Here is a 27,679-nt window from a genome sequence, read left to right on the forward strand (position 1 = left end):
TTTTTTTAATAATAAATCCTTTATTTTAATACTAAATGACAAGTACAGTAACCAACACTATCACTGTACTTCATATATATGTGACTGACATGTTTCTATCTATCTAATCTATGTGTGATGCTCTATCTTTCTGTTCTAAATTGTCGGGTACCGCTGCTGAATTGCCGGCCGGCTTTTTTAAAGAGACAGTGCATGAAAACACTATTATTTTTTTAAATAAATCCTTTACACTAAATGACAAGTACAGTAAGCAACACTATCACTGTACTTATTATATATGTGACTGACATGTTTCTATCTATCTAATCTATGTGTGAAGCTCTATTCTTTCTGTTCTAAATTGTCGGGTACAGATGCTGAATTGCCGGCCGGCTTTTTTAAAGAGACGGTGCATGAAAACACTAATATTTTTTTTAATAAATCCTTTACACTAAATGACAAGTGCAGTAACCAACACTGTCACTGTGCTTCTTATATGTGTGACTGACATGTTTCTATCTATCTAATCTATGTGTGATGCTCTATTCCTTCTTGTCTAAATTGTCGGGTACCGGTGTATGCCGCTGCTGAATTTGCCGGCCGTTTTTTTTAAAGAGAGTGTCTTCTGAGCAGTTTGTCAGCTTTTGGACACCTTTGCAGGTGTTTTCTATGTGTTTCTATGTGTTTTTGTTTGCCTGCCATTGGTTTTAACGGTGTTCGACGGTGTTCTAAGGTGTTCGACGAACAGTTCGACGAACAGTTCCTCGAACATCCCGGTGTTCGACGAACCGAACCGAACCCGAACACTACGGGGTGGCTCAACACTATACCTCACGCACGCTCCGCCAATGAGACTCCAGATCTGGCGAATAAATCAAAATGTCATCCAAATACACAACCACATTTTTACCGATCAAAGGTCTAAGGATGTCATTAATCAGATTCTGAAAAAATGCAGGAGTATTAGTAAGACCAAAAGGCATAACCAGATTCTCAAAATGACCCACAGGAGTGTTAAAAGCAGTCTTCCATTCATCACCCTCCTTCATGCGCAACAGATTGTATGCCCCCTTAAGGTCAATTTTAGAGAACCACTTGGCCCCCATTAACTGGTTAAACAGATCAGGAATCAATGGCAGTGGGTAAGGATTGCGTACAGTAATTTTGTTAATCTCACGAAAATCCAGACAAGGACGTAAACCGCCGTCCTTTTTTTTTACAAAAAAAAAATCCAACCGCCACAGGAGACTTAGAGGGCCTAATGTGACCGGCGGCCAAGCTTGTCTGTATGTATTCCTCCAAAGCCTTCCTCTCAGGAATAGTAAGGTTAAATAAACGACTTTTAGGAAGAGTCGCTCCAGGGACAAATTCAATAGAACAATCATAGTCTCTATGGGGAGGCAAAACCTGCGATTCCTTCTCAGAAAAAACTCTCCAAAAATCCTGAATAGGAACAGGCAATTCTCCCCTATCCAAAGCTGCAATACGCCCGTTACAACACTTGTCATAACATTTATGGCTCCAGGATTTAATTTCACTGGTAGACCAATCCAGTACAGGATTGTGAAATTTTAACCAGGGCAATCCCAATATTACTGGAGAAGGCAAGTTATTCAACACTACCAAATTCAATTTCTCATGGTGAACACCATTAATAGTGAGAGGAAATTCAGAGACCTTGAGAGTAATATTCTTCAAAGGGGAACCATCCACAGAAACCACAGCAATGGGGGAAGATAAAGGTTCAGGTTTTAAATTGAGTCTTTCCACAAATCCCCCATCAATTACATTCAGAGTAGACCCGCAATCAACAAACACCCGAAATTCCATTAATTTTTTCTGAGCAATCGTGGAAGCAGCTAAAAATATATACCCTTGGAATTTAAACAGGCAATACGGGCGTGACTGACCATTTTTTTTTCTTTCTTCATACGAAGCTCACAGCCTTTAATCAAATGACCAGATTTTCCGCAATAGAAACACAAGCCTTCAGAAAATCGACGATCTTTTTCTTGAGAGCGAGGTGCCACCGATCCAATCTCCATCGGTTCACCACTGTTAGTACACACATTCTCATAACCAGAAACTGACATAGCAGAGGATTTGCTCTCATTAACCCTTGCACGCAGTCTTCTATCCACCCGTATAGCTAATTGCATAGCCTGTTGCAAATCTTCAGGTGTAGGATAAGCAATTAGCAGGTCTTTAACCCTTTCACTGAGCCCAGCAAGAAATAGACTTTTCAGAGCAGAATCGTTCCACCCTGTTTGAGTAGACCAATGACGGAAATGAGTACAATATTTTTCTACATTACCTGATCCTTGTTTTAAACGTCTCAACTCAGTCTCAGCTGATGCGACACGGTCAGGATCATCATATAATAGTCCCAAAGCAGAAAAAAAAACTATCCACTGATCTGAAGCATGAATCACTAGGTTGCAAAGAAAAGGCCCACTCCTGAGGCTCTTTGCGCAAAAGTGACATTATGAACCCTACGCGCTGGGATTCATCCCCAGAGGACTTAAGTCTCAAACGAAAATACAATAAGCAAGCATTTTTAAATGAAAAAAATTCTCGGTGTTCACCAAAAAATAAATCCGGCAAACATATCTTAGGCTCCAAGAAATGTGCTCCAGGACAGTTACTCACGTGCTGACGGAGCTCGGCCACCTCCAGAGAGAGTCCCTGCAGGCGATGAACCAAATCCTGAACCGACACCATGATGGAACAGAAAAATCTTTCCTTAGAGAATTTGCTGGCTGGACTTACTGTTATGTTCTGCTACCAGAGCTAAGGAAAGAGAGGAGATCTGTCCCTATGATAGAACTCAGCTTAATCCCTACGATGTAACAGGGGACCTGATCCTGCGATCAGACCTGCTAAAGTCCTAAGCTAGTCTGTACGGAGACCTATAGATGTGGGGAAGGAATCCCTACAAGTACTAAGGACTGGGAGGAATATGGGACACCTCCTAACAGAAATAGTAGCAGACAGACGAACAAACAAAATATATAGAACATAGAGGTCAGTAGACCAAGCAAACTAACAGAGCAAGACACAGAGCACAGGCTAGCTAGAAAGTAGATATACAATGAAGTCCAGCAAAGCCAGAAGGGCGGAGCAGGATTAAATAGGCCAACAAGGTCATGTGACCAGCAAAGGAAAAAAGACCTAAGAGCAAGGTTCTAACAATACCTCTCTTCTTCATTGCATGCTCTTCTGTCATCAGTTACATTCATGTTCTGGTATCTTTGGCTTCTCCATGCTAACTTTACTTCAACATTTTATAACGTCACCCTGCGACTTCATGGCAAAATATGTAATGACGTCTTGGGGTGATGTTATGATGTTTTGAGGCATAGTCAGCACAGCGGGTCAACTGTACCAGTACATAGAAGGAGAAGACGCTTGAAGACTGTAGCGGAGAGCAGAGTGGAGAGTGGCTGGGCAGCAAGAAGGCCTGGATGAGTATCATTTGCTTTGCTGCTATATTATTTTAGATTACTGATGGATCCAGGCAAAGCTAATCGCCCAAAATTTGGATTCTTCGGAATAGAAAAATTTTGGGAAGTTCTAAATAAATTCAATTCTCCCATCTCTAATTCCTGGCTATCTTCTAGATGCTATATCATTCTTTTTCCTAATATTAAGAGGTCTCAGGTAAAAATGTATCCATCTTAAGATGATGATATGATTAAGTAAACTGGACCATGAATTCTCTCAATTGAACAGATTATTTTAGTGGCAACAATTTTAAGACCAGAAGAAGGAAGCCACAGTGGATGTAGTAGTCACTTAAAACACACAACTATCCCCTTTGCCTTGGCATTATGAATGATATGAAGATATGTAATGATTATAACTTACATTCGACATTCAGAGTTTGATTCTCCACCGTGGATAAGTCTTCCTTGAAAGTCATTGTACAGAATAATGGGGAATTGTTGTGTGATTTCCTCGGTGTGAATGTGATTTTGGAACTGTAGGTACTGTTGCCACCTTTATAGGTTATCTTATAGTTCTTCTGTCTTATATCAGTCATGGCTTCTTCCCATGAAATATGTGGTGTTGTGATATTCCAGCATCTACCAGGACTTATGCAAGACATAGTCACCTTGTTCCCATCCACCAGCCTTGTAGAGGAGATTGAAGGTTTATCTTTGAGCTCTAGAAAAATCCAAAATAATGCAAGTACTGGTTCAATGGTCGACAATTTCAATGGAAGCTGCCAGCAGCGGATCTTGATGATTAGCTCAAGTCCATCCAGGGGCAGAACATTATTTAGACTTTAAGATAAAGTCACTGGCAAAGTACTGGAGGGGAGATATGTAACACTGATATTGTTAGCTCCAGTAATATAAACATAGAAAATACTCTAGCACAGAGGTCCCCAACCGCCGGTCCGCGGACCAGGACCGGGCCGTTGGGGTTTTTCAGCCGGTCCGCGGCGCCGCTGACAGCTAGCTCCGCGGCCCTGCGCCTGGTCAGAGCTCGCTCTGTGTGGATTTATAATGTTTTCTGCCATAGCCGTGACAGCTCGCAGCTCCTGGCAGAGAACATTATGCAGGACGGGGTGGGGCATCGGGCGGGTCTTAGTGACGCGGCCCTCCATAGCACAGCATGGTGTGTTCCTGACGGGGTGGGGCGGCAGGCTCTCCTCACTGACACGCCCCCGGCAGAACATGTTATGTGGGGCGTGCTGGGGCAGCAGACTGGCTTCAGTGACGCGGCTCCCGGTACCGGTGTTCAGTGTGTAGCGCTGCTAAGCAGCAGCGCTGTATACACTGACGCTCAATGTACAATGCTGCTACTTAGCAGCGCTGTACACCGAGGTCCCGCCAGCATCCTCCCCATACAGCTCCACCCCTCCATAACCCCACCCCCATATGACCAAAGCCCCGCCCCCACCCCCACCGGGCCATGGAAAACTGGTCTTCCTTATAGCCGGTCCCTGGTGCAAAAAAGGTTGGGGACCTCTGCTCTAGCACACAAAGTGCTGAGAGGTGTTCATCAGCCATGCTTAGTGCTAGGGTGATAAAACATCGGCAGAGAAAGAGGAGTTCACAGGATAAATACCCAGCTTTCTAGAGCATTTGGTGTGCGGTGGGCCTGGAGGTAAAAGCTCTGTAGCTCTATTGTCACATGAAGGAAAGCTAAACCTTTTGTTATTTGTTCCTGAATTGAGCGGATTCCTGTAGCAACAAGGACTGTGCCATAGATTATGTTTTATTATTCCTGTTAGGCCGGAAAGGCCGAGTTTGTTTTGCTGACATTGCATTGGCTTTCCAGTACTCTTAATAAACCAGGGGAAGAATTAAAGAGAGAGTGTTCCTTTGTCTACCTCTATGTGCAGACGAGTGAGCCAATCTACCACAACATCCATTAATAACCGTATTGTTAACACATGAGGCTGAATGTGTGGGGATTTCTGCATGTGGCTCATACTCCATACTGAATAAGTTGTGATATTTAAAAAAAAAAAGTTTCATTTTTTTCATAATTTACATATCATTACCATGTTTATCCATCCTGATTTATATAATTACACAACTTTTCATTTTTGCTGTTGCAATTTCAATGTTGAGGAGTGTACAAATATAGTCTATAGGGCAGTAATACAGATTATATTGCACATGTTCAGTGTTTGCATACATCTTGGGGCACACAGTGGCTGTTGCTGTCTTTGGCTCATGCATAGTGCTGTGATATCACCTGGCACATATTCACATTTTATTCATTCTATTAGGGGGCAATGTTCATTTTTTTATTTGGGTTTGAAGAGACCCCAGAGCATACCATATTGGATTTGTACCAAATATATTCAATACAAATCAATTTTTTTGGACAACTTCAGGTGAAGTGGCAACTTAGATTTGCAGCATCTGAAACAACGGATACTGGAAGCCTGTGCTAGCATTTCTTCTGCGGTGTTGCTATCAGTGTGTCAAGAGTGGGAGAAGAGGGTTGCATTGACAATCCAACACAATGGGCAGCACTTTGAACACATTTTATAAGTGGTCATAAACTTGCAAAAAACTCATGAAAGAATAAAGTTACTTTAAAACCAAGCACACCATTAAGCACACTTTAAAACCAAGCACTTTAAAACCAAGCACACCATTGTTTTACTTATGAAATTCTCAATAAGTATGATGTGTCACATGACCCTCTTCCCATTGAAAACAATAAAGTTGGATCCAAAATGGCTGACTTCAAAATGGCCACCATGGTCACCACCAATCTGGAAAAGTTTTCCTTCTCCCATATACTAATGTGCCACAAATAGAAAGTTGATATCACCAACCATTCCCATTTAATTTAGGTGTATCCATATAAATGGCCCACCCTGAAAGTAAAATAAATCAAAACAATCTCTTGTAATTAATTCAACCATGGTGCCCAAGTTATGGGAGACATTTTGAAGTTGGGATATCATCTGCCGTGTATATCACAAGTGAGATACTTACACAAGCTTTTTACGAACTCTCCTCGATGAACCAACTAAGGGGGTGAAATACATATGAGGAACATATGTGTTTGCAAATAGGGAGCTGGAATAAAGATTAGGTCCCACTTGTGTAGAAAGTGAATCCACTTCCTCACACCCGTTATCCCCAATTATGCCTATGCTAAGGCATATCACAGTGGTGCCATGTCTATTTTAATTATGAAATAAAGAATTTAGACTTTACGAATTGAAGCTGGATTCAGTTGCTTCACAAGTATAACTGACGTCTGGCAGAGATGAGACTCTGTACTTCTCCACATCTGAAACTTTTGCAAATTTCCACCAAGGGTGAGCAGAATTTTTCTGCTGTTACTTTTGGATTAGGTTCCAATCACATTCGAGGCTGACCCCATTAGCTTGGGGAACTCACCTTATGCTGACAGTAAAGGTTTAGTGTAGGAATAGGCCAGATCCCAGCTCTTTGGTATTGAAAAAAAATCAACAAATAATGAAGTTTCTACTTGGACATACCACATTACTGACGCTCGTTTGTAATGTACAGGATTGTGTTTTTAGCTGTGAACAATATTTCTGTTTTTCCTTAGTTCTTTTAATACAAGTTAAAACCAATAAAGGTTTATATTTAATTATTGAAAATAAAAATGACATTTTTTTTCTACAGCTTTAATTTTTAAATGGATTGAAAAGATGAGAACTGGTGAAAGGGTGAAGAAAACATCTATGATCATCACTTATGTTATCGTTGGACTCACCTGTTACGTTCATATAAGGGCGGATGTTTCCATAGGTGAAACGTGTCTGAGGAATCTCGATTCTGAAATAATACACACCCTCATCTGCACTCAGTGGTTCTTGTATGTACAATGAACAGTCTCCTCTGGTCACATTCCCAATCAGGTAGAAACGTCCATTTGTGTAATATGTAGAATCTCCTCGGGCAGCCGCAAGGTGACTTGTTTCTCCAAGTAATCTGTGCCAGAATCCATTGGTATTTCTACTTAGGCTTATATCTCTGGGCACAGTGAATGTGCAGGAAACATGAGCACATAGACCTCTCTGTACTTGCACGTATGGTTCTAGGTGTATTTCATAGCCAGGTGTTTGACAGTTTATATCTGTATTAAACAAAAGAAGCAAAAAACAAGACATAGACATGTATGTATGCATATATATATATATATATATATATACATATATATATATATATATATATATATACATATATATATATATACAGTACAGACCAAAAGTTTGGATACACCTTCTCATTTAAAGATTTTTGTGTATTTTCATGACTATGAAAATTGTACATTCACACTGAAGGCATCAAAACTATGAATTAACACATGTGGAATTATATAATTAATAGTGTTGAGCGAGCGCTAAAATGCTCGGGTGCTCGAAGCTCGGGCCGAGCTCACCGTGATACTCGGGTGCTCGACCCGAGCAATGAGCCCAATGTTAGTCTATGGGAGACCCGAGCATTTTTGTGGCGGCACCCCCGGCATTCTGCAGAAAGCCTAAAAGGTGCCAAAAACGATAGTGACAGTGCTCAAATGACATGGGGACAGCATGTGGATCGCCCCAGGAAGCATTTCTGACCCCCAGGTCCCTGCTGTCAACAATGTGGTCAGAGGTATTAAGCCACTTTTACGGGCTCACAAGAAAAGGTTCAAAAACGAAACTGAAACGGTTTTCCAGTGAAATATGTGAAGGAACTTCCTTTCCAGGGTAAAGATTTGTGTATAAGGTAAAATAAATAACCAAAAACAAAAATGCTCCTCCACACCTTGGGCTATGTTCACAAGTAGCATTTTTTATGCGTTTTTGCACTTTTGCATTGCTTTCAACCGTGACAAATGCATTCACCGGAAATGTAATTTTAACATTTTACAACCTTATCTGGCCATGTGCTGTGTGACACATGCATATAGTGCTGAAAAAATACAAAAAGAGAGAGAGTGCAAAGCCCAATAGGGTTACACCAGTAGACATAGGGAATAATAGTAAAAAGGTGGTTCTCACCTGGTTAGGTTGTGTGAGGACACAACTACCATAACATATAAAAGGCAGCTGCAGCGGATCTCCAATAGGTGTCCCACAGGACCAGAATAAATCCAAAGGCGGTGAAGGTAGAGATTTATGTCCGTGCCGCTGACAAATCCTCAAATCAGGAACATATAATAAAATCCTTGTTTATTGGTAAATGCCTACAAGTTTCTGGGTGTTCCATACCCCTTCATCAGGGCACCAACAGATATATCCAAATATCTCCAGATATATCTGTTGTTGCCCTGATGAAGGGGTGTGGAACACCCAGAAACGCATAGGTGACGCGCCCCTGGGCCTTCTGTGTCGTGCGGCATCGCGCGCACGGGGGCTTACCCGGAGCCGGATCAGATGGGGGTAGTAGTCTCGTGGCGGTGACCCGGTCCGTGCCCAGGGAGTCAAACTAAGCGGCGAGTCTATTAGCAGTAGATGTTAGAATGTGTGTCGACTACGCCACCCGTTGATTTGCGGTCACAAGGCCGCCGCTGCAAAACAGTCCGCTGAGGCCGGTGGTATGGGTGCAGCAGGGACGGTATAACCCCCAACGGGAGGGGTATGGCCTCAGGGCAGCAGGAGTAGATGATGGAGGTTGTGATGGTGCGGTAAGGAGGCACAGAGACGTGGGATGCAGTTTCAGGGTTTTTACTCACTGATGTTGCTTTAGTCACTCTGGCCTTGAGTGACCACCCGAGCCGTGCTGCGTCCACCAGGTGTGGGGCTCGGCTAACCCCCAGGCAGTTCCGGAGCGTGGTCCTGAGCTCCCCTCTCTCTCTCTCTTTCTGCTGGCCGTCCCCACCAGGGATCCACCTTTGTCCGGTTACCTTGGGCCTTCTGATGGCAAAACCTTCTCTGGCTTTCCTGACCCTACTCTTGGTGTACCTTCCTGGTGGATGTGGTGAGGGTCGTGGCAAAGCTTGCCCACGACCTCCGGTTCCTGGCTAAGGGTTACTTTTGCCTCCGCCAGCTTGGGATCCGGTGCCCTTTTCTGCCAACCCTTCACCCTTTTTGGTCTGATTCTGGGATCTTAGGGTTCCCTCTGGCTCTGCCTCCCTGGGTCCTTCTTCCTCCTCTTTCTTCATGCTTGGCCCTGGAGCTGGGCCCAGCCGGAGCTACAGCTCCCAGTCAGCCCTCCTGGCTGAGCTCCTCTGCTCTGCTTCTCCTCAGGCTGAACTTGACTAAAAAGACCCTGTCTCTAGATGGTGCCCACCTTATATACTCCCTCTATGTGTGAGCCCAGGTGACCAGCACCCAATGGGCTCCTAGCTTTACCCAGAGTACTCCCCCTATCTGCCCCTACACTACTGGGATGTTCCACCCCCCCTCCCACTCCAGCCAGGGACAGACGCTGTCGTACCTGCACATTTAACTGGTGGGAGTACCGTAGTTCTGTCCCCCGGAAATGGGATGTATGTAGTGCATGCAGCCTACTGAGCTCAGTCCCACACTCCATCCTTACCCGGGAGTGGAATACCACACCTCTGGTTTGAGGTGCAATACCCCTGTAGCAGCCGAGTCCTCGGGGTGCTACATTCCCCCCTGGTAAATCACAGCACGTCCTCGGGCTGTAAAAGAGCAAAACATGCAAACATACAAAATTTTTTTTCAAAACATACACGAATATATAAAACATTGTAAACATTATCAGCAACATAACATTACGGGTAACTTCTTATATTATAAGACTTTTTGATATAAAACTCTTCTTATAAAATGTTCTTGTTCTTCTGGCCACTGTGCACTTGTGACCAGGTAAAAGTGCAACAGTCACTTGAAGAAAAACAGTTCTTATATAAAACCAGTAGGGGGCGCTTTAGGAAGCGCAACTATTTACAAGGGGTATGGCCGCTCTCAGTCCTCGGCCAGTTAAGGGATAGGGACACACGGGTAACAGTTTGCTGGTCCCAACGGGGACTATACTTTACTTAGCAGCAGTACTTGTAACAGTTCTTGTACCCTTACGGGTAACTATGTACAGTTCCACTTTACCGTACTTCAGTAACGGCATCCTCCTGCTCCTTCTCGCGGGTGACCTTCAAACCCGTCCGGGTTCTCTTGTTCCTCCTCGCACTGTAGCTCTCTCTCGGTCAGTCGGTGTACATGGAGAGCATATGGACCTTTGGCACATTGATGCCGGGTGAAAGTGACCTCATCACCCAGGTACAGATCTCGTCCTCTGTGTCCCTCCGGCAGGTGGGACTCGACATCTCTGCGGGTCACGAAGACGTCGCCGGGGGTGCGGTGATCCCGGATGAAGCCCCATCCGTGCTGCAGTTGGAATTTGATTACAGTCCCGGTGGCACGGGGACCGTGGGCTGCACGGGGGTTCCGTCGGGTCCGGCTCTTCTGTTCTGCACTCTGCACTTGCAGCCGCTCCTTGCGGACCCGCCTCTCTCGCCGCTCCCGGTCGAAGACCTCCAGCTGTTGCCGGCAGCACTCTGCTCGCTGGGCTGCGGCCGCCCGGGTCTCTTGGGTGAAGTCGATGAGGTTTTCCCCGGTGGGGTCCCATTCAAATTGGGCCTCCTCCAGCGGGAGCGGGACGATCTTGACAGGCGCCGGAGCCGGAATCAGGGGCTCATCCAGGGGCCTTTCCTTCCAGAGTCGGGGATGGTAGTACTCCGGTGGCCACTCAAAGGGCTGCCCATCCGGGCAAGTATGTTGGGCGAACAAGTCTTCACCCAGGGGTAGGACTTTGTGGGTTGAGGGCGCGGTGGTGGCAGCGGCGCCCGGGTTCACCAGGCCTTGCGACCAGGCTGGGGGCACCCTGAAGGAAAAGGCACTGTTGAGACGGCGGCGCCCGGGGGTACTTGACCTTGCGACCAGGCCAGTGACTTAGTGGAGGTAGAGGGCGCTGTTGGAACTGCGGAGCCCGGGGGTACTCGGCCCTGCGACCAGGCCGGTGGCGTCTCCTGCTTGGCCGCGCTCGGGATCGAGGCGCGTGACGTCACAGGGGGCGTGGTCGCTGCTCCTGCTTGAGGCCTAGTCTGGAGCGGTGGCGGTGCAGCGACGGGCACAGTAGGGGAAATTTCGGGCTCTGCGACGGGGAGCTGGGGCAGGCTCGCGGTTTCTAGGCTTGGGGTAGTGACGTCCCCTTTACCTGCCTCCGTCTCTTCAGCTCCTTCCACGGCGTCGTCTCCGGCCTTCATTCCTCCTGCACCATCCTCAGAGGCGGTCAGACTCCTCGTCTCGGGTGGCGTGCTCCGCTGGCGGGTTCCAGCCTGCTGGGCCATCTCCCTGCTCCACGCAGTCAGCGTTTCTTGCTGCACCTGGGCCATCCTCCATGCGAGGCCCTCCAGCGCGGTCTGTGCATGCTCCCGGTCTCGGGGGAGCTGTGCCAGGATCTCCACCAGGTCTTGTGGGGTGGTAGCTTGCAACAGGCTCCTGACCACAGGGTCGGTGCTGCCTGACTCTCCCTTCATCTCCGGGTACGGCTTCTCCAGACTCCTCCAGGCTGCACCCATCCTCTCTCTTTTGTTCTTGATCCGCCTACCTTGAGGGCGGTCCTGGGGCAACTTAGTGATTGTCAGTTCCAGGGGCGGACCCCCACGCTGACGGACATCTCAATCATTGCAGTCTCTGCTGGTGGGGGCGGTCTTCGTTTTTGGCGCCATTCTTGGTCCTGGCCCACGATGGGAGGTGGCGTCTTGCCACCCTCTGGCACGCCCATAATGGCGTCCGCTCTGCCAGGGCGGGAAATCGTCTCAGATGGCGGGAACCGCTTCCCAATGGCGGGAAACTCTGTGGATGGCGGGAAAAGACTGCAGATGGCGGGCAACCGGCGGGAAACGACTCCGGACGACGTCCGATGGCGGGGACCCTCCAGAATTGGCGGGAGACTTCTTTTTACGGTACAGATAAACTTTTCTTCAGGCACGCAGTACCCGGTGGTTGCGGGCACGAGATCCTGCCGACTACGCCAAAGTTGACGCGCCCCTGGGCCTTCTGTGTCGTGCGGCATCGCGCGCACGGGGGCTTACCCGGAGCCGGATCAGATGGGGGTAGTAGTCTCGTGGCGGTGACCCGGTCCGTGCCCAGGGAGTCAAACTAAGCGGCGAGTCTATTAGCAGTAGATGTTAGAATGTGTGTCGACTACGCCACCCGTTTATTTGCGGTCACAAGGCCGCCGCTGCAAAACAGTCCGCTGAGGCCGGTGGTATGGGTGCAGCAGGGACGGTATAACCCCCAACGGGAGGGGTATGGCCTCAGGGCAGCAGGAGTAGATGATGGAGGTTGTGATGGTGCGGTAAGGAGGCACAGAGACGTGGGATGCAGTTTCAGGGTTTTTACTCACTGATGTTGCTTTAGTCACTCTGGCCTTGAGTGACCACCCGAGCCGTGCTGCGTCCACCAGGTGCGGGGCTCGGCTAACCCCCAGGCAGTTCCGGAGCGTGGTCCTGAGCTCCCCTCTCTCTCTCTCTTTCTGCTGGCCGTCCCCACCAGGGATCCACATTTGTCCGGTTCCCTTGGGCCTTCTGATGGCAAAACCTTCTCTGGCTTTCCTGACCCTACTCTTGGTGTACCTTCCTGGTGGATGTGGTGAGGGTCGTGGCAAAGCTTGCCCACGACCTCCGGTTCCTGGCTAAGGGTTACTTTTGCCTCCGCCAGCTTGGGATCCGGTGCCCTTTTCTGCCAACCCTTCACCCTTTTTGGTCTGATTCTGGGATCTTAGGGTTCCCTCTCGCTCTGCCTCCCTGGGTCCTTCTTCCTCCTCTTTCTTCATGCTTGGCCCTGGAGCTGGGCCCAGCCGGAGCCACAGCTCCCAGTCAGCCCTCCTGGCTGAGCTCCTCTGCTCTGCTTCTCCTCAGGCTGAACTTGACTAAAAAGACCCTGTCTCTAGATGGTGCCCACCTTATATACTCCCTCTATGTGTGAGCCCAGGTGACCAGCACCCAATGGGCTCCTAGCTTTACCCAGAGTACTCCCCCTATCTGCCCCTACACTACTGGGATGTTCCACCCCCCCTCCCACTCCAGCCAGGGACAGACGCTGTCGTACCTGCACATTTAACTGGTGGGAGTACCGTAGTTCTGTCCCCCGGAAATGGGATGTATGTAGTGCATGCAGCCTACTGAGCTCAGTCCCACACTCCATCCTTACCCGGGAGTGGAATACCACACCTCTGGTTTGAGCTGCAATACCCCTGTAGCAGCCGAGTCCTCGGGGTGCTACATAGGCATTTACCAATAAACAAGGATTTTATTATATGTTCCTGATTTGAGGATTTTTCAGCGGCGCGGACGTATATCTCTACCTTTACCGCCTTTGGATTTATAGTGCTGAAAAGACATGGGAACAACATGGGGAAGACCCCTGGAAGCATCTCTGACACCCAGGTCACTGCCTAAAAGTGTGCCCATCAGAAGTGATCCTTGCCACATCAGAAGATGCAGACTTGCAACTATCCCCGTGCAAGTCCTTGTCCCAGGGCAGTGTTCAATTGTACCTCTCCCATTCCTTGCAATGCAAGAGCAAGTATGCAGCCTGCCACCCACCCACCCCGAGGCTGCAATACCATACTGCTTGCTTGCTTGCACTTGAAATTGGGCATTTTAGGCATGTGGAGGCAGAATCTAGCCACCACCTCATGGCTGCGTCGGCGGCCTGGTATCCGTACTCGGTCCCCAGCCCCCCCGCGGCCGGGTGCCCACACACGGTCCCCAGTCGCCTGGCGGCGGCCGGGTGTCCATGAACAGTCCCCAGCCGCCCCTATTTGTTCCAGTGCACCTTATACACAAGCGCGCATACCAAAACATTACCTGTGACCTCCCCAGTGCATTTAGTGGGAAATACAGCCTAACCTCAAACAACTGGACAAGTGAATGTGGCCAGGGATGGTCCATCTCACTGACTCCTTCACACTGGGTTAATATTGTGGAAGCCGGGACACAGTTGGACACTGGGATGCAACACATCTTCCAGACATAGAGGATTGCGGGTCCTGGGTCAATCAGGCTTCAACAGAAAGTTCAGAAGGTAGACAGAAGCAGTGGTCGGCCTCCTACACAATGAGTAAATTATTCATGATCATGAGGCCATCCATCTCCTTAGCTTTCTGTTCCTTGGAATGCAAGCGCATGTATGTACTAGCGGCTAGGCCTGAGGTGGTCAGCGTTTTGGCGCATATCCTACCTCCTCCGAGGATTGCTGGATGTTTTCCTGCTACTATCCCAGTTCTATGACTCCCATTAAAACAAAGCTTCAGGTGATGAATGATGGATGAGGTGGTGGCAAAGGAGAAAGAGCAGGAGGAACAGGGACCATTCACATCAATATCAGGCCAGTCAACCACACATGTCTTGTAGGATATGTTTCTGTACCAAAATGAGCGGTTCAGCTACACAGTTATAGGGGATACAGTGAGTGCAATGCCTACCAAAAATTTCGAGGCATTCCAATGCCCCTTGGAAGTGACATGGAGGTCAGAGGGCCTTAACTAAACCATTTTTTCCATTTATAGCAACTGGGTCTCCTGTACACTGTTGGCCTAAGCAGTGAATGGAAGGCTTTCCAAAAATTATGAGGAACTGCAGTGCCCCTTGAAACAGACGTGGATTACAGCATACTAAAAACCTTCTACCCTTTATTGGGGAGTGTGTCTCCCTTAGTGTTCGCCTATGCATTGAAAAGCAAAAGCTGACTAAAATTAGGAGGAAATGCAATGCCCGTTGGAAGAGTCGTGGAGGTTAGAGGTGATTAAAAACAACATTTCAATGCCCCTTGGAAGAGCTGTGGAGTTCAGAGTGGTTTAACAAGACGGTTTTAAAGCCCCTTGGAAGAAACGTGGAGGTCACAGTAGCTTAACAAGACAGTTTTAATGCCCCTTGGAAGAGTGGTGGAGGTCGTAGTGGAATAAAAAGACAATATCAATGCCATTTGGAAGAGTGGTGGAGGTCACAGTAGCTTAACAAGATGGTTTTAATGCCCCTTGGAAGAGTAGTGGAGGTCACAGTAGCTTAACAAGACTTTTTTAATGCCCCTTACAAGAGCCATGCAGTACAGCATATTAAAAACATTATTACCATTATTGGGGAGTGGGTCTCCCATAGACTTTGACTATGCCTTCCAAGCAAAAGCTGCCAAAAATTAGGACGGAGGAACTTGCAATGCTGGCAACACGGACCACGGTCACGCTGGTGGTATAGTGGTGGAGGAGGCTGAGGATAAGGAGAGGAGCAAAAAACAGCCGAAATGAGGAAGCGTATACCCATGTGTGGGTGTGAAGCAGTGCATGGGAATGCACCTCCCGAAATAACACAGTGGATTTGACTTTATGTTACTCTGCTGTCATTTGGTGGTGATGAGAAGCCTGCCCCAATCCAGTACTTGTTCATTTTGATAAGGGTCAGCTTGTCAGCATTGTCAGTTGACAGGCGAGTGCGCTTACAGTTATAATTCCCCCAGCGGCACTAAAAACACGCTCCGATAACACGCTAGCGGCAGGGCAGGCCAGGACCTCCAAGGCATACAGAGCGAGTTCATTCCAAGTGTCCAGCTTGGATACCCAATAATTAAACGGCACAGAGGAATCACGGAGGACGCTGGTATGGTCGGCAAGGTACCATCTTTAGAAACTTTCCACTCCTTGTGACAGTACCCCGCGCCTCAGGGCCTGTAAGATGGGCGGGTCACAGAAAACTGTCCCAGAACATTGACAGTGTTGCCCTGCCTCTGCTGGATTGGAGTTGCGTCTCTCTCGCCTGTATGCCTTGGTTGGGCAACGAACTGTGACCTCTGCCGCTAGCGTGTTCAGATGGGATTTTTTTTTAAACAGTTCTGCAGCAAGGGCCTTCTGGTATTGCCCCATTTTTGAAGACCTCTCCACCTGAGGAATAAGAGAGTGAAAGTTCTCCTTGTAGCGGGGGTCTAAAAGTGTCACCAACCAGTAATGACTGTCACCCAATGTTTTGACAGCGCAAGGGTCACGGTTAAGACAGCGTAACATAAAGTCATCCATGCGTTGCAGACTGGTAACGGGCAAGACTTCTGTGTCCTCACCAAGATGATGACTGACCATGCTCTCCTCCTCCACCCTGTCCTCAGGCCACCCACGCTGAACCGACAGTTTGACAGTTGTACAGGTACTACCGTCTACAGCACATGAAACCAGCTCCTGTTCTTCCTCCTTCTCCTCCTCCTCCTCTCACTCAATGTCCCCCTATGCAACTTGGGATGAGATGAGGCTGGGCTGTGTGTAATCGCCCGCAATGGCTTCTTGATCCATCTCGTCATACTCTGGCTGCAATACCTCCTCTTTAATTCTCTGCAGAGAGCACTGCAAAAGATAGACAAGTGGGATGCTGACGCTAATGAGTCCACTCAACATCTTGGTGGAGTCCTCAAAGTTTGTCAGGATGGTACATATGTCAGACATCCAGGTCCACTCCTTACGTCTTATGTGTGGAGTCTGAACAGAATACCGACGGCCTTGTTGATGGTGGTACTCCACAACTGCTCTCTTCTGCTCACAAATACTTTGCAACATGTGGAGGGTAGAGTTCCAACGTGTGGGGACATCACACACCAGTCAGCGTGCCGCAAGCTGCAAGCGCTGCTGCAACACAGCGAGGGCGGCGGAAGCTGTAGCCGACTTCAGAAAATGAGCTGACAGTCGGCGTACTTTGACGAGCAGATCTGGCAACTCAGGGTACGATTTAAGAAACCGCTGAACCATGAGGTTAAGCACATGAGCCAGGCATGGTACGTGTTTGATCTCGCCTCGCCTCAGAGCTGCCAACAGATTACGGCCATTGTCACACACGACCATGCCTGGATGTATGTTTAGCGGTCTCAGCCACAGATCTGCCTGCTCTTTCACAGCTGCCAACAACTCACAAGCAGTGTGAGGTTTATCACCTAAGCTTATGAGTTTCAGCACAGCCTGTTGCAGCTTGGCTGAGGCAGTACTGCAGTGCTTACAGTTTGTAACTGATGTGGTGATATCTGAGATGAAGGCTGAACATGAGGAGAAGGATGATGCGCAGGAGCTGTACACAGTGGGGGCAACTCTGACTGACATAGGGCCCGCAATCCTCGGTGTGGCGAGGATGTGTTCCATCCGAAGGTCCGACTGGATCCCTTCTTCCACTATGTTTACCCAGTGTGCCGTCAGGGAGATGTACCATCCCTGGCCACAAGCACTTGTCCATGTGTCCGTTGTCAGGTCGACTCTCCCAGTAACTGCGTTGTTGAGGGCACGGCAGATTTTTGGGACACGTGCTTGTGTAGTGCGGGAATGGCACACCAGGCAAAATAGTGTCGGCTGGGGACCGAGTACCGAGTGACGGCCACCACCATAAGGTTGCGGAAGGATTCCGCCTCCACCAGCCTAAAAGGGCAGCATTTCCAACACAAGCAGTCGTGAAATGTGCGAATTTAGGACTGTGGACTGTGGGGCATTGGCTGCAAATTTGCACTTTCGTTCAAAGGTCTGGTATATGGACAATTGAACGCTGCGGTGGGACGTGGACGTGGACGTTGATGCTGTTTCTTGAGAAACTGCCATAACAAGTGAAGACTGAGAGGAGGGGGCATCTTTGCATGCAGTATGGACAGGGAATTTCCTTGCACGCACAACAGGGGGTTCTCTTACATGCACAATAGCAGAAGAAGTAGTGGTGACACCCGCTGACACTGGTCGTTGACCTGGGGTTCACCCCACAAAGTCGGGTGCTTTGCTGACATGTGCCTGATCATGCTGGCGGTGGTCAGGCTGGTAGTTTTGTCACCCCTGCTGATGCTGGCCTGGCAGGTGGTACAAATGACCTTTTTGGGGTTATCAGCGGAGTCTTTAAAAAAATTCCAGACTCTGGAAGACCTATCGGTTGTACTGGCAACGTCCCTCGTGTTGGTGTTACGGGAAAGGGTTGCCCACCTTCTGTCTGGGCCACCACACTGCTTCTTCCTGCCTGTTGGGGTACTCTGCCTCCCTCCCCCCTGTGTGCTGCTGGCCTTGCTCTGCGTGTCCTCCTGCCACGTTGGGTCAGTTACTAGATCATCCACCACCTCCTCCTTTTCCACTTCTGAACCACTGTCCTCCTCCTCACTTCGTGGCAATTGTGTCTCGTCATCGTCCACCTCTTGTGACAACTTGCCAGCATCGCCTTCCTGTGTCCATGGCTGTTCAAACATTTGGCCATCGCTACATGGGATATCATCTTCCACCACTTCAAGCGGAGCAGGTGAGGGGCACAAATATGGAAATGGACCAGTGAACAGCTCTTCAGAGTGTCCAACTGTGGGATCAGTCTGATGACACTCGGCATGGTGTGAGGAAGGAACATCAGGGTGAGAAGGAGTATGCAGTCAAGACTCACGGCTACTAACACTTGACCGTGTGGAAGACAGACTGGAGGTGGTGGTGCCCAGGTGACTGGAAGTATTATCTGCTATCCAATTAATAACCCGTACACACTGATCAGTTCACAATAGTGGTGTTGTGTGCTTCCCTAGTTATTCGGTCAATAACTGGGAGCGAGAAGATGTGGCTGTTGGTTGTGGCACCATCACCAGAACGTCCAGTTCCATGTCCCTTGCCATGCGCCTTGCCCATTGTAAATGAAGTAAAATAGCTTACATCGCACTATCAATGGCAAAAGGGTAATAAAAGGAAGATTAGAACCGTGGAAGAGGAAAACTACAGTTCTAGTTCTCTGGCCTACAACAGAATCTTTTAAACAAATATATTTGTGTCTGAACAGTCGGCGAGACACTCAAACTGTTTTGTTTTATGTAAAAAAGGCAAAAGGGTGGATTACACCCAGATTTGAACTATGGAAGAGTAAAACCACAGTTTTAGTTCTCTGGCCTACACCAGAACCTTTTAAATAGATGCATTTGTGTCTGAACAGTCAGCGAGACACTCAAACTGTTTTTTTTTTATGAAAAAAAGTCAAAATGGTGGATTACACACAGATTTGAACCGTGGAAGAGGAAAACCACAGTTATAGTTATCTGGACGAAACCAGACTCTTTTAAACAGATATATTTGTGTCTGAACACAGGTATTTGTATTGTCTGACTGAGGGAAAAAAAAAAAAGAGGATTTTGATGAAAAAAAAAGGATTTTTCCTTGCCCCTGAGACCTGAGGCTAAGTCTCGCAATTTGAGCAGCTCAGCACACAGGACTGTAATGCAGTGTTTGTTGATAAAACCACTGCATCTCCTATACAGCCTGCCTGCCTGATATTTGGGATGGATATTAGTCCTCAAAAGGACTGTTTGTTTGATTTTGCAGGCTTTAGAGACCCTACACTACCTATTTTGCAGTATAAATCTCTCCCTAGCTCAGCAGCACTCTTCCTACACTGTCTGTTCTGGAGCGACTGTGTCCAAGATGGCAGCGCCCAGTTTTAAATACTCGAGGTGACGCTGTGCGGCCAGCCAATCACTGTAATGCCCACAACCAACATGGCTGCGGAATTACAGTGACTGGCTGCAATCCCTGCATGTTCTTTGGCTCTGTAAAGAGCGCCAAACATGCAGGGCGGAGACGTGAGCTCCCACCAGAGTAACCCAAATATGCTCGGTGCTCGCCGAGCATCCAGAGTAGTGAGATGCCCGGGCGAGTACCGAGCAGTGTCGAGCATGCTCGCTCAACACTAATACTTAATAAAAAAGTGTGAAACAACTGAAAATATGTCTTATATTCTAGGTTCTTCAAAGTAGCCACCTTTTGCTTTGATGACTGCTTTGCACACTCTTGGCATTCTCTTGATGAGCTTCAAGAGGTAGTAACCGGACATGGTTTTCACTTCACAGGTTTGCCCTGTCAGGTTTAATAAGTGAGATTTCTTGCATTATAAATCGGGTTGTGACCATCAGTTGTGTTGTGCAGTAGTCAGGTGGATACACAGCTGATAGTCCTACTGAATAGACTGTTAGAATTTGTATTGTGGCAACAAAATAGCTGTTAAGTAAAGAAAAACGAGTGGCCATCTTTGAGAAATGAAGGTCAGTCAGTCCGAAAAATTGGGAAAACTTTGAAAGTGTCCCTAAGTGCAGTTGCAAAAACCATCAAGCGCTACAAAGAAACTGGCTCACATGAGGACCGCCCCAGGAAAGGAAGACCAAGAGTCACCTCTGCTTCTGAGGATAAGTTTATCCGAGTCACCAGCCTCAGAAATCGCAGGTTAACAGCAGCTCAGATTAGAGACCAGGTCAATGCCACACAAAGTTCTAGCAGAAGACACATCTCTACAACAACTGTTAAGAGGAGACTTTGTGCAGCAGGCCTTCTTGGTAAAATAGCTGCTAGGAAACCACTGCTAAGGACAGGCAACAAGCAGAAGAGACTTTCTTGGGCTAAAGAACACAAGGAATGGACATTAGACCAGTGGAAATCTGTGCTTTGGTCTGATGAGTCCAAATTTGAGATCTTTGGTTCCAACCACCATGTGTTTGTGCGACTCAGAAAAGGTGAACGGATGGACTCTACATGCCTGGTTCCCACTGTGAAGCATGGAGGAGGAGGTGTGATGGTGTGGGGGTGCTTTGCTGGTGACACTGTTGGGGATTAATTTAAAATTGAAGGCATACTGAAGCAGCATGGCTACCACAACATCTTGCAGCGGCATTCTATTCCATCCGTTTTGCGTTTTGTTGGACCATCATTTATTTTTCAACAGGACAATGACCTGGCCTCCACAGTCACCAGATGTGAACTCAATCGAGATGGTTTGCGGTGAGCTGGACCGCAGAGTGAAGGCAAAAGGGCCAACAAGTGCTAAGCTTCTCTTGGAACTCCTTCAAGATTGTTGGAAGACCATTTCCGGTGACTACTTCTTGAAGCTCATCAAGAGAATGCCAAGAGTGTGCAAAGCAGTTATCAAAGCAAAAGGTGGCTACTTTGAAGAACCTAGAATATAAGACATATTTTCAGTTGTTTCACACTTTTTTGTTAAGTATATAATTCCACATGTGTTAATTCATAGTTTTGATGTCTCCAGTGTGAATGTACAATTTTCATAGTCATGAAAATACAGAAAAATCTTTAAATAAGAAGGTGTGTCCAAACTTTTGGTCTGTACTGTATATTTAAACTGTATGTATGTCACATGATATGAGGTTAAAGTTAGAGCCTTTGGCCCATAGGAGTATTGTGAGAGGGATCAAGTGGTCCTTCTCCTCCATATTTGGATATAGATGCTGAGCCATAAGTTTTCTAGCTTTTGTGTGGGTATTGCTGTTGAAACAACCTCAGAGCTTTGAGAAAAAAAATGGGGAACCTTGGAGTCATACACCAGTTCTGTTTCACCATGGATCCCTCAATAGATTCAACAACACAAGTAGAAAAGAACAATTTTCTCAGCTAGAGAGGTAGCAATTGCGCAACCATAAATTACCATTAGACCTTAGAATTGCCTATTTCAGTGGCAATTTTAGATATAGAAGAGTTAATGCAAATGTCACAATCTTGCACGCCAGGATAATAAACTCTCAATACTTGCTCCCTTCCATGTTATTTCTGCTGGTTAAGTACAGTTTACGCAGCAATTCATTGTGGTGAACCTGCAAGCAGCACCAAATATCTTAATGTCTGATCGCTTTTGAAAAATTTCACCCTTGGACAAGTTCTATCAGTACATCTCTCACAATGATGACTGATACAATAGGATCTGTTGCACCAGTAGTGCTTTCTTCACACTTTTGAAGAAATCCTTAGCCTATACATACGTCTTCCCCTTCCCTTTTTTGTTGCATCATTACAAAAAACAACTAGATTTAAACAAAATACTTCTTATTGAGCTCTCTAATTGTTTTTTATTCTATCTTATAACGCCCACCTCTTATCTCCAGTATTAACGGTCACACATGCTCAGTAGCACTAGTGTAGAGTGACTTCTGCCAATATACAGTACAGACAATAGGGATCAGTCTTGTAGGATTGACTGTCACTCGGCAAGTTAAAAGATGATCAGGATCAAAGCTCAAACTTACTGCTCCATAGCTCAGATACAATCAAAATCAATGGCAAACAGTACACGGAAATCCAAACTCTAGTAATCAGCATATTCTGTGTTCTTTTTTTGAATTTTCTAGGGTCTGGGATTAAATGAATAGGAGATGTAAGGAAAATTAAGTAGCAAATTAAAGCTGCACTCTGAAACATTAAAGTACGTAAACATTGAATATATGAAATGAGAACTGTGTTATTGCTGTAGAAAATAACTAAAAATGAAGATACTTAGCGTATAATTTGGCCTATATATGTGAGCCCAACAACCATCAACAAGGCTCACCCACTCCGTTGGGACCCTAAACCTAACATGATGCCTTTCCTGGGCTAAAGATATACAGAGAATGAAAACTCAGCACTCAAGTATAGTCAATTGCAAAAAAGTTTTTAATTGCAGCTTAGAACAATAATAGAGACATTTTGGTCAATTTAGACCTTCATCGGGTTGTTCAGACTGCGTACAGGAGACACTTGTGAGGCAGAAGGCTGGGACACCGTGATAGCGGTCGTTAAGTGAAGTTCAGGCATGTGGAAGAAATAAGGGTACTCGGCGTGGGATGCGGTATCCACCGCTTGTCCTGGTGGCTGCCTTTCCTGGGCTAAAAGACTACAATTGTACCATTATGTAAACACTAAGGGAGAATTTATATTTCATTTTTGTTCTCGGTGCACGCAGGAGTAAGTGGCTCCTTATCTATTAAGAGGTACTTGCCTTTTAGGCACATTTGGGTCACATGTTTGTGGCTCTATTGGGCTTCTGCCTGATTCAGTACACAATGATTTTTGTATATGCCTAAAAAAGATGGACTCTATCTACTTCGTTGTGGTAAATGGCTCCCTTTGGGGTTCTGTCCAAATACCCAGACGGAGTCACAAATTTGTGGCAAAAAACATAATGTGCCCATAGCTTTATTAAACTTCACAAGTTCTTTTGTACTGTCCATGCAGAAGAACATGACATCTATGCTGGCTCCGATCGTAGATAATAGTAATTTTTTCCACTCTAGTGGTTATGATACCACCTGGAAATGTTTGAAGAAATTAACCCCTGGATGTTTCTGTTTTCTTTGTAAAAATGTTGTGCCTGCACATAGTCAGTACTTATTGTGTACCACAGAGATGAGGATACTTTATAGAAGGAGGTCCATTCTGGGGGAAGACTGGACACCTCCACTGACAAGGTGGCTGCCTGGCTGATTGTGTCTTCAGAATGCAACAATGGAGAGACAGCACAAAGAGAGCTTGAAAAGGCAGAGGAAATTTAAGGACAAATTCCCGAGGCACTTTTTTGCCCTCTCCGCAAAAAAAAAATGTAAAGCATAAGAGATTTTTTTGAAGCTGAAGAAACTTCTACAGATTATTATGACTGTAATTATCATCATTTTACACTTTACAGTGAATGCAGCTGATGTCTTCACATCAGAATGATGGGGTGTAGACATGTATCACTTATACTCAGAATGATTTATTTTAGTTTTCCAATGGGTCAGTAAAAATTTTTGTCATTTTTTGATAAGCTGTCCAGAAAAATTAAGAAGTCATGTTGGCAACCCTGTCTGGAAGGACTAATACTTACAAAGTATTGCTTGCTTAGGGGCTATAAGTTCTACATTGTTTTGCTAAAGACAGGTCACACCCCATTTGCCGGCTGTTTCAAAATATCAATCAAAGCCATAATATATATTTTTGAACAGTAGTGATCCCTTAATATTTCCTTTTATTTTATTTTGATTATTTTTTCATCTTTTCCTCGAAGAGCCGTAACTTTTTTTTATCTTTCCATCGACTTAGCTTGTTTTTTGCCTGATGTAGTTTTGTTAGACACCATTCATTTTACTAAATAATTTACTGAGTAATAAGGATAAATTAGAGTGCCAAATTAATCACAATGACTTTTTTGCTGGATGATAGATTTGGTGCATCTTCAGATTACCTTACATATTGCATTGCTTAATTTGTGCCAAACATTTTTGCCAAATGTCACATTTATTGGTTCACGGCATTCGATACTTACTGTATCATGAACAGGAAATATACTTTGTCCACACATATTAATTGTTGATATTAATGCTACATTTGTCCTCAATGTTTTCCCACAAATCTTACTATCTTTTACTTAAACTGGTGCCCCTTTGTCAAAGAAACTTTTCATAGTGCCTAAATAACCAATAATGTGGTGTAAATCATGCAAGACAGGATTTGTGTACCCCATTGAGCCTTTAGTCTAACAGAGCATAATACAATTGGATGGATACATGGAAAAATAATACATAGTAACATAGGTTGAATCAAGTCCAACCTTCCTCCCCCAATTGTACATTTTATCGCTAAATTAACTATAACCCACAATGTTATGTGTATCGAGAAAATCATCCAGCCCTTGTATAAAAGCTGTTATACTGTCGGCCATCACTACCTCTTGTGGTCGGCATTCCACAGTCTGACTGCTCTGACTGTAAAGAACCCTTTCCTATTTAGCTGTCGGAATTGCCTTTCTTCCCCCCCGTAATGAGTGCCCCCTGGTCCTTAGTATGGTCTTTGGAAGGAATAAGTCCTGAGCCAGTCCTTTGTACTAACCACACATATATTTATACATATAAATTAAATCTCCTCTCCTCTCGAGCCCAATTTTTCCAACCTCTCATATGGGAGGACTCCTTCCCTTGTAATAATCTATTTGCCGCCTTTCAAATGACTCTAACTTCTGAATATACTTTTCAAAATGTGGAGCCCAAAACTGGATCCCGTATTCCAGATGTGGCCTCACCAGTGATTTATAAAGAGGCAGCAATACATTGGGATCGCGGGATTTTATCTTTTTTTTATACATCCTAAAATCTAGTAATATATCATATCTGAGTAGGTAAATATTCACTTTGCTTTGTCAATATCTTCCATCTACTATGGGAGCAATTTTGCCACCCAAGTCTTTTATCTTATTATTCTAGATACTACCCTGGATTCCTACAGGTTTTTCCCCCAACACACAGGCACATGCCCCACCAAACTTCTATACCATTATTTAGGCTGTAAATGTTGATAATGGTAACTCATTAAGTCTTAGTAACTCATTAGATCTTGTCCTATAAACAGAACCTCAATTTCTTATGCTTTTGAGGAAATTGCTTTCTTACCTTGAATGATCTTATGTGGAAAATCCTCGTATAATTTCTTTTTTTTAATACTCAATTTCCATTGAGTTTGTCATTCCCCGCCTTCTTTTTGGAAATCCAAGCCTTGCCTGATCTCTACTAAATCTTTAGAGGAACTGGATAGTTATAACTAAAATGCAGAAGTAAATTGTATGATTTTACGAAATTTCCTTTAAAAACTGTTATTCACATAATGCTCATAACCACAAGGAATTAAGGAAATCTCACTTCATCTTATGTTGTCACAGTTTCTTACAGTCTTTTGGTGCAACTACTCTCAATTCAAGTACTTTTGAAATTGAGTTTGTCCCAGATAGCGTACCTGTTTTATTTTGTTTGAATCATAGTATAATAGAAAAATAGAGTTGGAAGAAACAACCAGGGTCATTGTGTCCAACCCCCTGCTCAATGCAGGATTCATCCATCAGAGACAGATGTCTGTCCAACCTCTGTTTGCAGGCTTCCTTTGAAGAACTCACCACCTGTTCCACTCATTGATCACCCTCACTGTCAAAAAGTGTTTCTAATATCTAATCTGTATCTTCTTCCTTTCACTTTCATCCATTGTGTCTCATGTTTCCATGTGCAAATGAGAATAAGGATGATCCCTCTACACTGTGACAGCCCTTCAGGTATTTGTAGACAGCTATTAATTAAATTAAAGATCCATTATCCATTCCTCGTAGGACATAATTTGCAGTCCACTCACCATCCTTGTAGCTCTTCTCTGAACTTGCTCCAGTTTTTCAATGTCTTTTTTTAAATGTGGTGCCCAGTACTGGACAAAGTATTCCAGATGAGGCCTGACCAAGGAGGAGTAGAGGGGGATAATTACTCCACAAGATCTAGACTCTATGCTTCTCTTAATGCATCCCAGAACTGTGTTTGTTTTTTTTGCTGCTGCATCACACTGTTGACTCATGCTCAGTCTGTGATCTATTAGTATACCCAAGTCTTTTTCACACGTGCTGTTGCTTAGTTCTTTTCCTCCCATTCTGAAGATGTTATTTTCATTTTTCTTGCCAAGATGTAGAATCTTGCATTTCTCCCTGTTAAATACTATTTTATTAGTCGCTGCCCATTGTTTAAGCTTATCTAGGTCTTCTGAATCTTTCTCTGTCTTCTTTAGTGTTAGCTATCCCGTCTAGCTTTGCATCATCTGCAAATTTGATTAGTTTACCTTCAGTTCCCTTATCTAGATCATTTATAAAAATGTTGAACAACACTGGGGCCAGGACAGAGCCTTGTGGTACCCAACTTGAAACATATTTGGTAGAATCTGGGTTCCTGCATTATCAGTCAGAACTCCCTCGACTGTATCCCACTGTGCTTGCTCACAGTTCCCATTTTCAAGGTGGGTGAGAGACTGACATCACTATTCTAACATGCATTATCAAACTTATGCCTAAGAAATGGTTATTTACTGTGGATGTACCCTAAACACACAATCTCTTCTCAAGAGTAACCCATCATGGCACTCACGATTCAAGCTGCGGGCAGTTGATGTTCAATTTAAAGTGGTCACTTGAAGCCCAATAATGGAAGTCATTCTCAGCAGCACCTTTCCACCTCAGTTCATAAAGAGATTCTCTAAAATGCCCCCCATCTCCAGATAAAAAAGAAACAAAAGGCGCTGTGAAAATCTGGGGTCTTCCGTGGGAGTAATACTTCTCAGACAACACAGGATGAGGGTGAAACAGTGTGGCAATACTTTATTGTACCACAAAGTGGATAATAAACACATAGAACAATCCCAGCAAATGCCCAAGATGGTACAACATTACACAGTCCTTAATCTTCCAATGGCCTGCCTGGGATAGCACAGCTGTGACTTTGGGACTTCCAGGGCCAACTACCTCAACCAGTGCCCCCTCCCATTTCTGGTTGGATCCCACAGAGAGAAGGTAGTGGCAAGCTTAGAAAGCTAGCAGTCCATCGAGGTACAAGGCCAGGAGACCCAAGGGTCCCACCCAGACCTCTCCAAGAGTTTTCATGAGGCCAGATGACCGGCCGGTCCCAATCTGGCTTCTCTGAATGTCTCCATGGGTTCCAGGCAAACGGAGGGTCCCACCTGGCAAC

At 45.7% G+C, this 27,679-nt stretch overlaps 1 protein-coding gene across 1 annotated transcript in view; it reads right to left on the reverse strand.

The window, feature by feature from the left end:
• Positions 1–25,722, reverse strand: part of LOC141172003 (sialic acid-binding Ig-like lectin 13) — a 127,818-nt gene extending 102,096 nt beyond the window's left edge. Inside the window, exon 1 of the mRNA XM_073655765.1 lies at positions 25,583–25,722. The gene's annotated coding sequence lies outside the window, so the exon portion shown is untranslated. The remainder of the gene's footprint in view (positions 1–25,582) is intronic.
• Positions 25,723–27,679: the final 1,957 nt, after the last annotated feature.

Source organism: Phyllobates terribilis, unplaced genomic scaffold (assembly GCF_046119375.1).
Source record: "Phyllobates terribilis strain yellow unplaced genomic scaffold, ASM4611937v1 Scaffold_12__6_contigs__length_324123572, whole genome shotgun sequence".
NCBI classification, from domain to species: Eukaryota; Metazoa; Chordata; class Amphibia; order Anura; family Dendrobatidae; genus Phyllobates; species Phyllobates terribilis.